The following is an 18234-nucleotide window of genomic DNA, read 5'->3' as shown; positions in this document are numbered from 1 at the left end:
AAAACAAAAACCCAACCAAAACCCAAGCAACTTTGCCCTCTCCTATTAAAAATACAGTCTAAAAACCTCCTTAGTGTAAAATTTTTATTTTTCATGAGCAAAAGAAAAAAGTAACTATAAACAGAACTCCTCAACTTTGTGGGCTGATGTTTTGTTTTCTGGAATGTTTACTTGAAAGTGGATTTAAGTCAGCCCTCATTATCAGATGGCCTGTGAGTCACGATGTGCAGCATGCAAGGCAGCCAGCAATAGGTTTAAAAAACCTCACTCAAAACAAACAACAACACAACAATAATGGCACCAAGAGGAAAAAAATCAAACACACCAGCATTACAACAGCATGCAGTACACAGCTCGAGGAGGACAGCTAAAACTAAAATGGATTGAGAAACCAGTATTTTCATACCCATGATTTGCTCCACTTTCTGTTATACTGCTTCTATAGATAAAATAATTTCCAGTATAGTACAATTGATACACTGCAGAAAAACCAATATATTTGTAAATATTTGCTGAAATGGAAGACTGATGTTGAGGTGAGATGATAATAATTTAAACAGAGTCAGTTGGAGGTCAGGCAGAGGTAATCAAGTAGGAGGATGAAGCTGCATTCCCCTTCTATTGCATAAAGTCCACCTGCTATAACACTTTCACCTGACAGACCAAGGCATTCTCTCACTCTAACAGAGTACCTTTATTGTGTATTCTCTTCATGGTTGAAAAAGAAAATTCCAACTTCTTCAAATTGTTTCAGGATGATTAAGACCCTGAAAACCAGAAACAACACTAGAATGTGAAGCATCACTAGAGATGCAATAGGTGTTGATATTACTGATGGTTGACGCCTTCAGCCTTCAGAAACTGGGGAACCCCAACTCATCTAAAAACGCCTCTTCTCACACAGGCTACAGCAAAATTATCAAGAGAAACTCACACACAATCTATGATGCTTTCCCTGCTGACAAAGTAGATGATAATTTATTTTGAAAGAGGGACAACTGTATTCAGAGCTAAACCTTCTATATCTCAGAAAAGTATGGAGAGGGGGCAAGAGAGTCAAGGGAATCTGTTCTTTTCCTTTTGTACTCTAAGCTAAGTTTTGTAGACTAAGAATAAACCAAGGGGAAAGGACAATAACTTGCCGATGAATTTACTGCTCGTTAGCTGGAGTTTTTAGAGATTGCTATATTTTATTCCCTAAAGAATACAGGCTTACATACACAGCCCAAAATATCTGCAGTTTCAGCCTTACAAAAGATGAAGAAGTCACCTAATCATATCTGCAAAGAGCAAGTGTCCTTGCCATATAATGCTGTACTGAAAAAGAACAAAAAACATAAAAATAAATTCTGTGACTATTAACTGGTAAGTGTCATCTCCCATCATTAAATCCAAACCTAGCCTGTGACAATGGCCCACACCAAGCACAAAAGCACAGTGCAGCACACTGAGCAGAGCTGCCTGCAGCAAACATGGAAAACCTGGAAAAGGCTGGAACCATGTGGATGCTCAGCCACTCTTCACTAATGGATGAGGAGAGGGTTCATTTGCAGCACCCTGTCTGAAAACGGCCTCTCTCCAAAAAGATAAGCAAAATGTACACTATTCTTTAAAATACAAATAAATAAAAACCTCAAACAAAACCCCAAACAAAAAAACTAAAACAAAAAAAACCAGCAGGATGAGATAAAAGTTTATTGAGCATATTTCTGATCAATACTTCTATAGAGAAAATGACCATGCAGATGGGTATAGAGAATTAAAATACACTTTCTCTGCTGAAGGGCACAGTTATACCATGATCATCCCACTGGCACAAGAGAGAAATTTAAGACACAAACTACAGGAAGGGAAGGTAGTGACGGATTTTATTCGCATGTCTGAGCACCTCAGTCTCCCCCATAAATTAATTTTCCTTGATCAGCTATTGGAAGAGGGATAGTACCTCTGTTGTTTTTCCTTAGTTGGAGGAAGAGGCACAACCCCTTTTCTTTGAGAATCTCACTCCTGGTTGCTGTCACAACCCCTCCTGAGTGTGCTGGGCATGTAGGGCCCTACACACTTCAACCTTTCCTTCCACGTGCTGCTGGAAGGAGTGGTTCGTCAACGCAGAATAGATTTGCTTTAGCAATAACAAGAGGTCAGCAGGGTGTTGGGGACTGACGAGGCTACATACGAAGGAGATTTGTCTCCTCATTTCATTTCACAGTTGAATTGAATTTTCTGATTAATTACAGAATACTTGTAGGGAATGAAAAACAAAGAATTCCTGTCTCAAGTTTATTTTTAGATAATAATGTTGCTAGACTCTAGCAATGCAACTCTGATTTTTTCTGTCTGCATTGTACGTGCTAACAGTGACCAACCAAAATTTAAATAGCCAGACACTCTCACATAATTTTTCCAAAGACACTGAAAAATGTTTTGCATAAATTTGAGCAATGTGGAGATAACCTGGTAATGCTTGAGTAATAATGCACTATATTTATAGGCAGTTCTTGAACAATGAGATCCCAGATATGCTATTATCTTTACTTTCCAATAATTTGGCTCCATTATTCCTCTACTGCAAGTGGATCATTTTCATAAACTCATTTGCATCACAAATCTAAGTATTTTCTAGTTAAAGCTTTCATATCACTTTTGTTTTGTTCTAATATTTCCTAAGACAAAGCAAAACAAATTTCCCTAGTGTTTTGTGTTACAAAAACAATATATTCAGTATACAAATCTTAAATTAAGGTAGTTGTCAATGAACTGAGATAGGCATTTTGAAAATATCTTAAAAGATTTGTTTAAAAGTATTTCACAGTCAAATTCAATGGTTCCTGTTCACCAAAGATAGCAGTGACACAACCCATGCTGTCTCTGCAAATTCTTGAAGGCTGTTTCCTTATGCTGTCACTGCCACCCTTTGATAGGGCCTCCTCCAACAGAGAAAGGTGTTTGCTAAATCTACTGTAACCATTCTAGATCAAGGAGTAGAATGCTTATATAGGAGTTAATTCTATATTGTAAACATGGAGAAAATAGCATAACCAAGGGTGATACACTTAGTATTTTACTAAGTATACAAATTACTAAGCATTTAGCTGCTCATTCCTGTATCTCATAGTACTGACCTTGTGTAAACCAGGAGATAATGACAAATTATGAACTCACACTGGGGAGGGGCATAGAAGATCTGAGCTGCAGAGTACTAAAGCAAGAGTAAACACAGACCTTGATTCTGCCATATTCTCATGAAGGAGCGAAAATGCACCAGCATCCCAGCATTCTCTGGAAGAGCAGTCTCTAAATGCTCACCTGTACCACAAGAGAACTGCATTGACTGCCCACTGAGCTCCCAGCTGCTTCTTCTCCCCTGACTTGTCTTTTCCCAAGTTCTGAGTTCTTACAGTAGGTGCAGAAGAAAAAGCCTTGAGAGCCTGGTAGCCCTCCATGCAGAAAGGCACTTTGCAAACACCAAGATGTAAAAAAGGAAGCACCACCACTCCCTGGTAGCCCCGCTAATAAGAGCCATTAACACAAAACTCCCTCTGCCCAGGAGGCTGTGTGTTACAGCTCCGAGGCCACGCTGGCAGAACTGACTGATATTGCCACCACAACATATTTCTGCCAAGCTACGCAGCAGCAAAGACACTGCTTAGAACATAAACACAAAAGCCAGGAGAACTCAACAATCAGGTCAGGTGCATTGTCACAAGTCAAGGAACAAGGAAGGGCAAAGCCTGGGCCTTTGCAAGGAAACGAGACAAGGAGGGCAGGGAAGGGAGCTCAGCCCTCTGAGCTGCTGGCTCATTCATCTTCCAGCTCCTGTTTGTGAAAAAGTGCCCTCAGAATCAGGGAAAGGAGGAGCTGCAGATAGCATCTTCAACAGCCAGGGTCTCTGCAGCCTGACTCACAGGCGAGAGGGCAGAAATCAGAGCTGAGCAAGTGAACGCTGCTGGGTTGTGACACATAAATGCAACCAAAAATGGATGGATGCAACATTAGAACTTTTCAGAAAATTCCAATATGTGTGGTTGTTTTCATCAAACTTACCTTGCAGCTATTGCATCTTAAATATTGAGGTACTAACGACCTCGGAGTGAGAATGATTACAAGCCCACTGAAACTAACTACATCCATTTCCCTGTCTAAACAAAGTGCAATGCAAAAAAGATAATCAAACAAACAACCTTAACTGTGAAAACAAAATTGGATTTTTAAAATACTGTCATTTTTATTAATCTGAGGTGATATTACTGGGCTGAAGATTGCCCTTTCATTTACAACAAATGTGTTTTTTCAAGTTAACATTCGCTGTTTAACTGAAAAAAGAATTGTTTAAAAAAATCTGCAGTATTTCAGACAAAAGCTATTTTTTATCATGAAGTCATAAAACCCCATGAAAGAAGTTTACAAAGGGAGCATTGAGATCCCCTTAACTGCAGCAGCACCAGCTAAGGCAAATGTAATGGGGAAAAAATTTCAAAGATCAAAATCAAAGTGTTTTATCAAGGTTGTTCATCCTATTACAATCTCCACTTCTACAAACCTTTTAATGCAGAAAGTCACCTGCTGGACAGAAAGCTGTTGGTATGAATCTGTATATAAAAGCATTTTTCAGTTACTGTCTGTACCTGAAATGCCAATAGGATGTCTTCTGTGGAATTCCATTTTAATGAATTTTGGCTTAAATGATGGTTCTAAAGTAGGTTGAGCTTGTCAATTTTTCTCTGGGTTTTTTGACATATAAAGCTGTGTTCTATGTAATAATTAAAGACACACTCTGCTCTCAAAAATACCATCAAAGCGAAACCACTGAAATGTCATATCTTAGCATAGGTTTACACTGCTGAGGTCCAAATCAGAATCTGATTATTGAGTCCTTGAATGTTGCTGTTGGTCTGACCTTGGAAATACTGAGAGTAAGCTAAATGCAGCCAAGAATACTTTTTTTCTGAACAAACACGCATTTTCAACTTTCAAGAAGGGAAAGCTATTTTAAGGCAAAGCTAAACTGAAAAATAATTCTGATAATTCAAAATTATCTGAATAAATTAAAAATTTTACTATTATCTCTTTTCAATTCTGTTTGAGTTTGCTGATATGTAGCATAATCTCACAAGAGTTAATAGTGTCAGCAAGATCCCACTGGATTTGTTTTTACAGAGATATAGACATATTAATTAAAAAACAGATTAAACCACTGCAGGTCCCATTTCACTGAGCTACAGAACAGCTACTGAAATATTTCTGAGAATTACTACACATTTCTTATTTGTCAAACAGAAATAAAGTATTCCAGCAGATCCCATTAACAAACACCACACAAAGAGCATCACTGGTTTATGTATTTGGCTATACTCACTTGTTTCTCAGCATAAGGTAACAGTCTCTGGAAAAATATATGTACAATATGAAATTACCTCTTCACCTATTTGTTCTTTAAAGGAAATACTGGACTTCCTAGGTTTGCTATATATCTGCTAAAGAAAATGGATGAGCCAAACATTTGTGTTCATACAAATCCTGTAGGTTAAATTTATTCAGGAGTGAATAATTTTTAAAGCTTCTCTAGCAAAATATGAAAGATTTTACTGAAAACTCTTCACCTCCATAATTTTGTTATGAAAAGAGTGTTCTGTTGCTGTTTTATCACCTGTGAATTCAGAAGCCTAAAAAGCACTGTTTCTTCATTTCTGTTAGCACATCTAAGTCCATGTTTAGAGTCAAATTTTTGCTTGGATAAAATGACAATTTTAGCCAAGGATATTAATCCCAAATTCACAGATACTAAGCTGAGCATTTTTCTGTTAAACAATTTACTAAAAGATGCAGTTTCAGGATTCTATGGGAAGGAATGGTTCAATGAACTTTTTTTTTTCCCCATGGGGAAAATTAAAATTATATCTAAATTTCAAGCAGAATTATCCCAGCTTGAAATACTGCAATTACAATATTGCAAAACACGATTTTTGAGTGAATGCAGCATTTTGTTTCAGACATCAGTAGAGCTGGAGTGTCCTCCAGAAGCTCTCAGAAGCACAGCTCACCATCCTGTTCTCGCTCTCTGCTGATGCCCCCTGGCACCTGCACCATTGGTATGGTGCCCAGGAGTGCTGACACTTGTGAGAGGCCGGTGGTGATTCACAGATATTTCAGGGCTCTTTTTTTATGCTGGTCCTCATGGCTGCTTTTTAATCTGGTTTAAATCTTTGAGCACAGAGCAACGAGGAGTCCTGCGGGACTTGGCAAGAAGCGTGTCTGGATGCTGCCACACCAAGTGGCAGGTGACTGGCAGAAATTCCAGGATGTGTGCGTGTGCAGTTACAGGCAGAACGCCCAAGGCCTTGCAAATCCAAAGCAAAGGCCAAATTTTCCAAATTTTATCTCTGCATATCATTATCTATTTTAAAACCACTTCATTCTCCAAAGAACTTGTATTCCCTGGCCAGTGCTCTCTGAAGCTGTCCCTGACATGGAATATTCTCTGCAACATCCCACCCCTTCCAAGGACATGGTAGCACATAATGAAGGAGGCTTTAATTAAGATTTCCCCTTAGCATCAAACTAGCCAGGAACCAGCTGCACCATTCTGCCTTTCCATGAACTTTGCTGTGAGGAAGACACGCCAGCAATGTCAAATATTGGCCAAAGTAGAAAGGAGAGGCTTAAGGGAATTAGAGTGAAACCTGTATTCCTGAAATGTATATCTGGTTCATTCTGTACCCAATAAAACTTTCTAGAATTTGCTGACAATACTTTTTCTCACATGGGCTATTTCAAAATCCCATTGATTTTTTTTCCCCTCCTTCTGTTTATTTTTTAACTTATTTCTTGCATAGCCCATTTTCTTCCATTCCCTGAGACATTTTTTGATACAAAAAGGAATCCTGCAAACAGAGAAGCCTGACACGCATCCACAAACTTGTATCATTTACCATAAATAAATAGAACTTCTATTATGGATCACAAAAGCAAAAAACAAAAAATAAAAACCTTATTATAATTACTTGGCCATGAAATTGATAAGCAAAAATATGAAACAGGTTACACACCACACTAAAATTGCTAGCAGCCAATGTTTTGCAAACTCATTTACATTGATTATTTGCAGGAAAGGAAAGAAAAAACATGGGGGAACACAAACAGGATCCATTTCAGTGCCTGTTTGAGGACTGATCTGCAACTTAGTAACAGAATGCAGAAAAGGGTACAAGACCCCAAACAGGAAGAGAGAAGGCCCATGCCACTGTCTCTTTGGGTTTGATTCCCATGCAGATAAGATTGTTAGCCCTAAGTTCAGGACACCAGCTGATGCAGCTGTGTTTTCAGAAAGAAACCTTCTGAGCAAACCCAGCAGCACCCACAGAGCAGGAAATCCCCATCCCTAAATGCGCCCCTGCACTTTTGTGCTCATCACCACCCACGATGATGCTGCAGCAGAGCTCCTGGGCAGGAGCACCCCGGGCAAGCAGGGCTGGGGAGAGCTCTCTGCAGGCACAGCACACCTCAGTGGGGACGCCTCACAAGATTACACTGATATGCAGTCATTTAATATCGCTTCACAGAGGAAACTGTTAATACTGGTAAAATTAATCCTGTTTTCAAATACCTGAAGATCATAACGGCCATATTATGCTTTGAAAAAGGTCCACAATTGGACAATACTATAAGTAACCAGGAAAATACAGAAGGCATGTCCCTCCAGCAGGACATTTTGTCACAAAGTAATTAAATCCTATTTGAGCCTATTCCCATTTCCTATCTCCACCATACGCTTTGACAGGGAATTCCACAATTAATTACCTATTTGTGAAGAAAGTATTTCCATTTGTTGGTTTTAAAATTGTTGCATGATTGTTTTATTCAGTACACCATCATCCTTACATTACAAGAACAAATAAAAATGCTACCTTTCCTACACTATTTGTCAATTATTAGACCTTTACCACACCCCCAGTATTCTCTTTTCCAAGGAGAAATTACAGAACACTTTACTTGGTCCTCAGCAAGGAACCCTTCTCTGTCTACTATTATTCTTTGTAGCCCTTCTAGTTCCTCTGGGAACTTTTACCACTCTTGTCTCAATATTCAAGATAACAATGCAACCTAGATTTCAAAAGGATTGCATTCATTATTTCATCTTGGTTTTTCCCAGGATGTTTTATAGAATTGTATTTTCCTCTTTAGCTGGTGCTGAGGTGACAGTTTTATTGAACTAATCACAATAATGCCAATATCTCCCTCCTGAATAGTAACTACTGAATCAAAATGCATATTTAAATACATTAGTTCCTTTCCATTTACCAAAATTGAGTTTCATCTGCCATTCAGTTTCATAAAAAACATGTTTTACCTGTTTAGAATCAGCTTTGCTTTTGAGCATTCAAACAAATTTAATCAACCTGCAGCCTGTATCTCATACCTAATCAGTCCTGAGGTTATTTACAAGCCTGCTGAATACAACCAGCATCTGAGAAGCCAGATTTAAAATTCTCCCTTCAAAATTCAGACTTCCAAATATCAGTAACACCCTTACAGCAAAGGTACAAAGCTTGGTTTGGGGTGTCTTGACTAGGACTGCAAATGTTTCACACTTTCTAGAGATTTATTCTACACGGGATTTTAAGTGTGAGAGCTAGTGAAACATAGGAAATGTTTTCAGAACAACTCCCTCCAGCAGAACCAATTTGGATTTGAGCTGTTTATGATTTATTACTAATTTTGTGAATTTGTAATCATGTTCACAAATACTGAATTTTTCTTGTTATTAGTAATTTTGTTCTTTGTTTTATCAAATAAAAATATATAAGAAATTAACTCATAATTGTTCTTAAGATCACTTATTGCTCATAAGTGAACAAATTTCCTAGAAAATGTCATCATAGCAACCAAACCAGTGACATATCAGAACAACTCCATAGCTCAAATCACAGATTTTCATATCCAAATGACACACAGAGTAGACATCACAGACTGTCTATCCCAATGTTTGCAAAAGGAGTTAATTTCTTTTTTTTTTTAGTTCACCATAAAATATTTAATAATTAATTTAATTATTCTTAAATAAAAAGTATGCACTGTTGAAAATATTATCTTAAATTAATCTGGCCAACTTCAACCACTATTCAGCTCTCTGGCTGCTTCAAGGGCCTGTGTAACTTGCTCAGTGGCAGACAATTTCTGCAAATACAGAATAATATCCATTATACTAGTTTGGGAAAGGAGAATGAAAAAGAGACATGGAAAAGAAAGCTTCATTTCCAGACACAGTTTTCAAAGTGGAGTCCTTCTAGTCAGTCTCTGTGCAGACTGCAATAACAAGCAGCCACCTCACAGAGATTAGGGCTGACATTAGATGTTCCTTCTCAGAAACAACTGGGGATAATCATATCCTGCTCCCAAAAAATGGAAACTAGCTGATGATGCGGGGAACAATCAGAAGTGGTCATTTCTATCCCTGCGGCCACTTAGAAATCCTGTCTTGATAGCAAGCCCTACCCAGAATAAATGTATTTTATTGTTAATAGTAATTAATTTTCACCTCAACAGTCCTTATTTTATTATCTCTGCAGTAGTTACATTGGCTTGCTCAATGCCCTAATTTTTCCTCACTCACAGCCATTTAAAATAAGCTTTTTGAAACTTGTGAGCTTGCTGAGCTGAGTTCTTTTTCTTTTGAAAGCGTATGCTTGTCTGGCATTTCTATCCAAGCTTCTACAGCTCTGCTTAAGAGTTAAAAACTGCAATAAAATTGAAATATGTTAATATAAAAATGAAGAATGGGATTTGTCTTACCATATTAAGAAGATTAAGCAATGGCTAGATAGTCCTGGACCATCTAGGGTTTAACTTCTGCTTGTCAAAGCTGCTTCCCCATCTCTATAAAGACACTGGATTACAGCCCTTTTCCAAGGTCAGACTACCCTGTCTCTGCAAGTGGAGAACATGAAAGAGATTTATTAGGCAGCAATATACATCTATGCATTTTATCTTTCTGCAGTCTAAACACCTAGGAGATGCTTGAGGCAGAGTTTAAGAGGAAATCAAATGAATTATAAATGATGATTAAATCCAAATTGATTGAAAACTGATGGGGTTGCATCATTTACATTGTCAGTAACATCAAGTGTCATTTTTAAATGTTGCCTCTTTTTTTGAACATGTGTCATACAACATCTATTAGCAAGGTATCAGTATACATCAGACTAGCTTTCAGTTGGAAGATGATCACAAGCAGGCCTGATATTACAATGAGCTCTTAAAATTGTAATCCTGTTTACAGGAAGTAGTTGAAGTAGGAACAAGCACCTCCACAGCTCTCATGTATTCCTGTACAAATGTATATACATATCTCTCTCTCATAGATAATACTGAACAAAAAAAAAGGAATCTTTTTTCAGAGAGTACTTTTCAGGCAGATAATGGACTGACAGCTAAATAAAGAACATTTACACAGATAACAAAGTGAAACATTGGTCTGTAGCCCTGCTAAACAAAGCACTGGCACAAAACTAAACCAGAGTGGCTCCCCAGGATAGGTCACTTCAGAGTACATCCGTGGGCATTAAAAACAACACAACATCACTGCCAATATTGCCATGCACAGTATTTCTCCTATGGTATCCCAAAGGCAGGGTCAGTGTTATATCACTGGTGCACTAAGTAAAAATTTTTGTTTGCTAACAAAAACTGTATCTTAAAGGTTAGTATTGATCAATCCATTTTTGTCCATTTATTAAAAAAGAGCAACTATTTTTCAGCAAAGAATTAAAAAGAAAAAAACTTTGCAGATAAAGAATACAGACTGAAAGATCTGTTCCTCAGTCTTTGAAATAATTTTTGTAACAAAAATAAAATATTCACAGCTTTAAGACAAATTTTGTGGGCACACTTCCCACAATGAACAACTTCAGTTCCTCTTGGTATCTGTTTTCTTCTTTCTTTGCAAGCACTCAGAGCTAGTTTTGGAAAAAAAGGGGGAAAAGCACCAAACCCACTCAGCAGATGACATAGAAACTGTCCCCATGATTAAAATGAACCAAACATCCAAGATTGTTTTCAGATAAACCCAAGCAGCCTGTGTTTATTACGAAAGTGTCACACTTACACAATTGAGAATTAAGCTATAATTTATCACATGCTTGGTATTCCAAACATCAACCTAGACAGCAGATTCTGATCCCCAAAGTTGCATTCTCCCTCTCAACTCGCCCCTGCTTGGCTCTGGTGGGCACTGGCACTCCTCCAACCCTGTGCTCACAGCTCTCTGCAGCCCAGCACTGCAGGAGCAGCTTGCAAGCCTTCTTCATCCCTGTCTAACATTTCAAGTGCAAGATTATAACTCTCAGAGCCCTTGGATCTTATTTTTTTTCAGGCTTTTCTTTATTTATAACATAAATTTTTCTGCAGGTTCTCATAAAAAATCTACTGAGGATTTCTAAGTAATAAAAGTAATGAAGCCAAGAATTACCATTTTCCCTAATCCTCAATCCTGAAAATTCTTCCTAAACACTATCCTTAACGAGTTATTTAGGTGTGTACCTGTGAACAAATGTATGATATCTACAGATCAAGGAACTCAGAAATCAGGATTTTTAGAGATGATCTGCCAGCAGTACTGACACAGTGTCCTGGTTTAGCTAGAATGAAAACCCTACCTGTCCCTTAAATTTGGTCCTAATAGAAGTGGACCTATTCAAATAGGCTGCAGAAAATTGGAAGCAGCTTGGGAAGATGAGATTCCTCTGATGAATGTCACAATACAGTCCTATACATGGGGGAGGAAATTGTTTAAAGTGCTTTCCATCTATTTGTAATTTCTTGCTCCTTCCTTGCAGTTTGGGATGCAGTTTTGCCTATCATCCTTTGCTTGAGATCTGTGTTCACCTCAGCCCAGAATAACTCCATAACATGTCATTTTGGATCACGTACTTATCATACCGTAAAGATCCTTAGAATCAAATTCCCACAAAAAATGTCATCCAAACCCTTGTGTATTGTTTAGGTTGACACAGGCTATTTAAATGGTAATAGTTGCAAATGCTGGCCTGTGGTATTTCTCCTGAATATGCTATCACTCCCTCTCTCTGAAACCACCACCACCATCTATCTCAAGCTGAAGGTTAAACAAAAACTCTAAGCATCTTTAAATTGGATTAACCAATATGATCAAAGCTTGACAGTTTCATAAATGTCAGCATATCTGCAAAACAGGACTTGAAACCTCTAAAAAAAGCCACACCTTTTTCTATTTAGGGATCTTAAATGCTACTTGACCTTCAGGTTTAGAGTGGTAAAAATTAATACAGTATTGATTAACTTGAAACAAACAACAAAAAAAATGGGTTTAGCTAGACCTTAAAAACAATATTTTTGAAATTAATTCCATCTACCTATTTAACCTAAAACATTTTATATCACTTAGTTCTTAAAACCAGATTTTGGAGCAATACAATAACATTAATAGACAAAACTGAAAGATTTTAATTCTTCCCATTGATACTGGATTTTTTAAAATCTCATTATTTCTCTCTATATACAAATTTATTTCCAAACAGCTGTAGTCCTTCATAGACTCACTAAAAAAGATTGAGAAGAAAGCTTTGTAGCTTTCACTGAAGTGCTTTCATGTTTATATCTCAATGGAATGAAAACACCATAAGAGACAGCAAATCATTGACAGATTATGACTCACCCCACTGGAAAATTGATTTACCAAAGTCACTCAAAAAAAACTTCCCCTACTACCTGCAGCAGTTATATATTTCAGTGATTCCATTGCATACACACTGAAAGGTTGGCTGTATTTAGTTTTCAAAATTCATATAACTGGAATGTATTTTTATTGGCCTCACATGCACAGTCTCATTAAGAAAGAGACAGGTACATAAACAGGAATCTAAGGAACTTAGAGTAAAGAGGCAAAGAGATTACCAAAAGCAAACAGCCAAGGGCCTTACTTGAATTTCTGAAAACCACCAGCCTGTGGCCAAGCAAACACTGCCCTTGCCAATGCCAAGTGCTCATCTCCTCAGCCTGGAGCTTGCTCACCTCTTGCCTGGTCTGCAGTCATCACCTGGCTCTGCCTGGCAGTGATTTACCCATGGATGTTGCTCCAGCTGCACACGTGATCATAGAATTTGTTAAGAAAGCAGTTGTGAGTCATTAGAGTTGCAGGTTTATTTGAATCACCTGAGGAATTAAAATGTAGCACCTTGAATTGCCAGTATCTAAAACAAATTTCTAGTAAAGTGAAGCAGATAACTAAAACATTACAAGAAAGGGTCAAAACTATATTTCTGTTTTTACGGAGGTTTGAATACAGGCTGATATACATACACACAGAAACACCTCCTTCCAGCCAAGAATAGCAGTAATTCTAAGAACCTCTCCAAAGGATAAAAGAGATTGCTATAAACTCAAAGATTTTGGTTTTCTTTCCAAATAATCAGTTAGATTCAGATAGGTCTTGCACAGTTCCCAAAACTTGCTGCTGGTACCTGTGTACAGCAAGGAAACAATCTCCCTTCACTAATAGTCTCTGATAATAAATATGAAACCATTGCAGCTCCAAAATTTTTATTTTCCATTTCCCCACTAATCAAAGGCCACATGAGGGGAGATCTGCTTTGCATGTAGCCTTGTAATATTCAATCAGACTCTCAAACACATACTGTAACACAGCTTTCATTAAACAAGGATGCTAAGCCTCCAAAAGCATTGCTTTACATCTTAAAATTTGACAAACAGCATGCAGAATCTTAACCTGTATCCTACAGGATATAAAGACAATGCATACAGAGTCAGTTGAAAGATTTAACAAGACAAATGACATCAGAACAGATTTTGCTGCTATGTTGCAAAATGAAAACACACGGGTATTCGTCTTTGACTACATGTCTCCCTCACCACAGGGTGTAACTTTAATTTCCCATAAAATGCTTCAGCATTTACTTTTGTCCCTGACAATCAGTTCCATAAAGTTGCTCCACCTTTCTTGTTCACCAGATATTGTGCACATAACAAAGCTTTTTTCCTTGTGCTCTTTGTTTAGGTGTGTAATAATCACCTTTTTTGCTGGTCAGTTTTCTGATGCCTTCTATCCAAGCTTTGCACACCACAGGCCTCATTACTAAAATGACCTGTGACAGCTGTAGGGCTTGAGTTTTTTCCCAATTTTTTTATTTCCGCATTTTTACCATTTGACAAAGGTAAGATGTCTGCACAGTACTACAGGCCACATACCTGACACACAACCATTCTGATCCAGCATCTTCCACACCAGCCATAGCAGAATAAAGCCTGTTTCAGTCATTTAGAGCAATTCAGCTTTCCTTCTCTTAATGGTCTTCATCTTCTTCCTACACTGTGAATCCCAGTGAGCAGTTCTGTTGGGTCTGGCTGAGCTGGAGTTCATTTTCCCCAAGCAGCCCTCCCCGTGCTGTGCTTTGCACCAGCAGCTGGAAAGGTGTTGGTAACATCCCAGGGTTTTGGCTGCTGCTGAGCAGGGCTGGCACAGCACCAGCACTGTCTCTTTACATCCCAGCCTGAGGCAGCAGGCTGGGAGCTGGCAAGATCATGGGAGGGGATGCTAACAGGACAGTGGACCCACACTGACCAGTAGGATTTTCCAGACCTTATATCATCAGCTCAGAAACAAAAGCTAAATGGAGTTGGAAGTGGGGGCATTCTTTGTTTACATCATTTCCCTTCTTGAGCCACCGCTATGAGAGCTGAAGCCTTGCTTCCTGGGAGCTGTCCAGACAACACCTGCCAATGAAAAGCACAAAGTTAAATCTTTGGGGGTTTATTTTCCTTTGCTTGTGTGCACATAACCTTTTGCTTTAGTAACCTGCTGTATCTGAACCTATGAGTTGTCTCCCATCTAATTTTCTCTCCTCTGTTCAGCTGAAAAGGAGTAGTGCTAGAGCAGCTTGGTGAGGGTCTAGCATCCAGCCAAGGTCAGCACACCACAGTCCCTTCTGGTGCCCAGTGTGGGCGAGACCATGGCAGTTTCACATTAATCATGCTGCAGTTATAGCAGTTACTGGGTAGCAGGACAGGGAGTTGGCAGCAGAGCTGCTTATCTCCTCATTTGCCAAGTTTGGGAAAAGGCTAACACAGCCACTGGCTCTGTGCTTTACCCTGGCACTGATGTCCTTGCTGTGCTGGGCAAGATGCTCATTTAAGGAAGATCTTGTAGACTCCCCAGGAAAGCAGACCACTGCAGATAAAGGAATCCAGTACCTGAGAGATTTAGCAGAGCTGGAAGTCATTTATAATGACAGCTAAATAAACAATGTATTGGAGAAAGATCCTTCACCTTCTTGAGTTTGTATGACAGAGCACTGTGGTCAGTGATGTAGCAAACATGAGAGTGCTCTTCCTACCATTCTCACTGGATATGAGTAAATGGAAGTATAAAATGCATGAAGGCAGAAAAGGGTAATCCTTTCAGCCTTATAAAGTTATTTCCTACAGGACTTGTACAGAGAAATGGATATGCTAAGGTAACTCTTGAAATTAAAATACTGGAAGGAAAGTACACCAGTCAAAGTTTAAGTAAAGGACTCAACATATGAATTAAAACATTTGTCTTGCCAAAAGAAATATTATTAGGTGGCCTTTCATTTAAAAAAAATAAATTGTAGAATAAAACATGCCTTTTGGGGTTTTTTGTAGTTTCATACCAACACCTCAATATTTCTGATCTCGTTTGTGACATAGTAGAATATAAGAATGTAACATGATAAGCTTTAAAACTGCTGACATAAAATTCAAAATCCATTTTACACTTTTGAACCAAATAACTTTGGAACAAGAGTGTGTTTGCTGGGTGAATTTCAATGACTTCTTCCAATTTTAATACAACTGCATTACAATTACCATATTTGCAAAACAAAGAGCACAAACCAGAAAAGCATAAAAAGAAATGGATGATGACATTTGCATTTGCAGAGTACATTCAATGTAAGTTTGATTTTTTTTCTCCTCAGCATCACAAATGTGTTTTGAAACCTCAATGTAGTAAGCATTATGCGTTCATTTGAGGGGTTTCATTTGCATTTAATTTGCCTTCAATGGCTGGATAGGATATTAATTTTGAAGGCTTATAATAATTTCTTATGAAAAAAAAGTATGACCTAGACATGAAAAATCTACATATTTTTATATTTTTCATACAACTGCTATTATTACACACCTAAGAGTAGAAATTCTTAGGTAACATGAAACTTATTTTTATTGCAACCAAGCTGGAAAACTTGAAGTTGCCCGGCTATCACAGAGACATATGATAGGAAAATAAAGAAGTAGTTAGCTACATTAGGTTTAACAAAAGTAGAGTGAAATTAGGGTTGCACGGGTAAAACAAATGCAAATGGGGAAGGGAAACCACATAGTGTAGTACCTGCAGGAGTTTACAGACAAGCAGAGAAACATTTTGTCAAAATTGCAGGGAAAGCAAAATTTTATTACTAGAGTTGTAATGAGCACAGAGGCATGGTTGAAAAGCTCCTTGCTCATGTCCCATGAACGGTCCCCCACAATAAGTGGAGAAATCCTCACATTCAAACTCCTAGGAGCCTCTTATTCCAAACACAATCGGTGCTGTACATCAACAACACAAAATCCCAAGATCTTCCATCCAGTTTAAATGGGGGTCAAGCAACTCTTTCTATATGTGCAAGTCCTTTAAAAACTTTTTAAAGCAGGTATTTAGTGGACTACCGTGGGATGGAATTCTTGTAGAGACTGCATTGGGAGGTCTCCCTAGATATATGGTAATAAATTAATTAGGGACTTCCTTTTGGGAGAAATTGAAGAACTTAATCATGTATGTAAAGCTGCAAATGTTCCTGAAGAATCAACACTCTCCTGGATTCTCTGTCATCATTCCAACTGCACCAGTGCTAGTTCCTCATGACAGAAAAAGAAACTGGTATTCATGCTGATCACAATTTAAAATATTGGCCACTGGGAGTCATGTTCAGTTAAGAGGTTTGTGGTCTCACAGATTTCAACAGTTAAGAGAGGAAAATTAGTTCATGTCATTTAGGTATCAAAGGAGGCTGGTGAACAGCTGGCTGAATTCAAAGGATCATTCAATTCAGTTTTTAGGGTCAGAAATAGATAAAAGTTCAGTGTACTCAGAAAACATTCAGGCACAGTAGGTACTAGCTTTGATAGCAAATTCATCAGTATGGGAGATCTGGCTATAGATTCATTAAAAGGAAATTATAAATTTTTGGCCATCTGTTAGCAATGGGTAAGGAATATATACAGAAGCCATTTCTGACAGAACTACAATGCAGTTTATAACCATACAGTATCATGACTTAAACCTCTCTACACAAAAAGAATTAATTCCAACCACTTTTGTTCCTTTATTTTTTTTTTAAGACAGAATTCATCACTTCTTAAACATCATTTGAAAGACGTGGGAAGGAAATCCTACATAATTTTAAGGGGCTGCCATTAAGAGTGGGAATGATTGCATTGATAAAGCTGTTCTGATCCTACAGCTGACTCCAGTGACGCTCCTTTGTAAGTTCAGAGCTCCACCTACACCACCATACACCCACGAGTTGTAAGACTGCTGGCTTATGTAACTGCCTAATTCAAGGACTAATGAGTGTTGGCAGTTTTGATTCCCAAGTGCATTTTTTCTTTCCTGATTAAAATTCAATTCCTATGAGAAATAGAACTCAGATATACTATCAGACTGTTCTAGACAGAATACGTAGCACCTTCGCAGCTGAGTAGAATAACACACAAAAACCAGGGAGAATTTTGAAAATCCATCTGCATCTCTCTTTTTGTATTCAGAGTTAAAACTTCCCTCTGAACAAAAACTACATTACAGAAACTCTCCTACAGCTGCTCTATACTTGAAGTTTGCTTACAACTATGGTACAGCGGATTGTCAAAAAATATAAATTAGCACCTACAGATGTTTATGGTAAACTGTTACTCATATTAATAAGCTAAATGTTCAAGGTTAAATATCATTGTAGTAGAAAGATACATTAATTGATCTGCAGCCAGGGATGGTCAGATGTCCTTTAGTCTGACAATCAGCACCAAGAGCATCACTATCCTAAGAAATAAGCATGATTCACTTGGGATAAATACAATATTTTAGCCAATCACACTGCCGGAGCTGCTGCCACACAAGTTGCACTGACACAGTTCCTCCTGTGACCTGTCCACAGACAGCTGAAACCCCAGACCAGCCAGATG

At 38.1% G+C, this 18234-nt stretch overlaps 1 long non-coding RNA gene across 1 annotated transcript in view; it reads right to left on the bottom strand.

The window, feature by feature from the left end:
- LOC135304995 (uncharacterized) overlaps positions 1–18234 on the bottom strand; it is a 657910-nt gene that overhangs the window by 353037 nt on the left and 286639 nt on the right. The window contains exons 31-33 of the long non-coding RNA XR_010366252.1: positions 14239–14763; positions 12954–13112; positions 9790–9924 (exon numbers count right to left, since the gene is read on the bottom strand). This is a non-coding gene — a long non-coding RNA (uncharacterized LOC135304995). The remainder of the gene's footprint in view (positions 1–9789; positions 9925–12953; positions 13113–14238; positions 14764–18234) is intronic.

The sequence above is a fragment of the Passer domesticus genome, chromosome 7 (assembly GCF_036417665.1).
Source record: "Passer domesticus isolate bPasDom1 chromosome 7, bPasDom1.hap1, whole genome shotgun sequence".
Taxonomy (NCBI): domain Eukaryota; kingdom Metazoa; phylum Chordata; class Aves; order Passeriformes; family Passeridae; genus Passer; species Passer domesticus.
The sequence above is the reverse complement of the archived record's forward strand: the minus strand, read 5'-3'. Positions and strand labels throughout refer to the sequence as shown.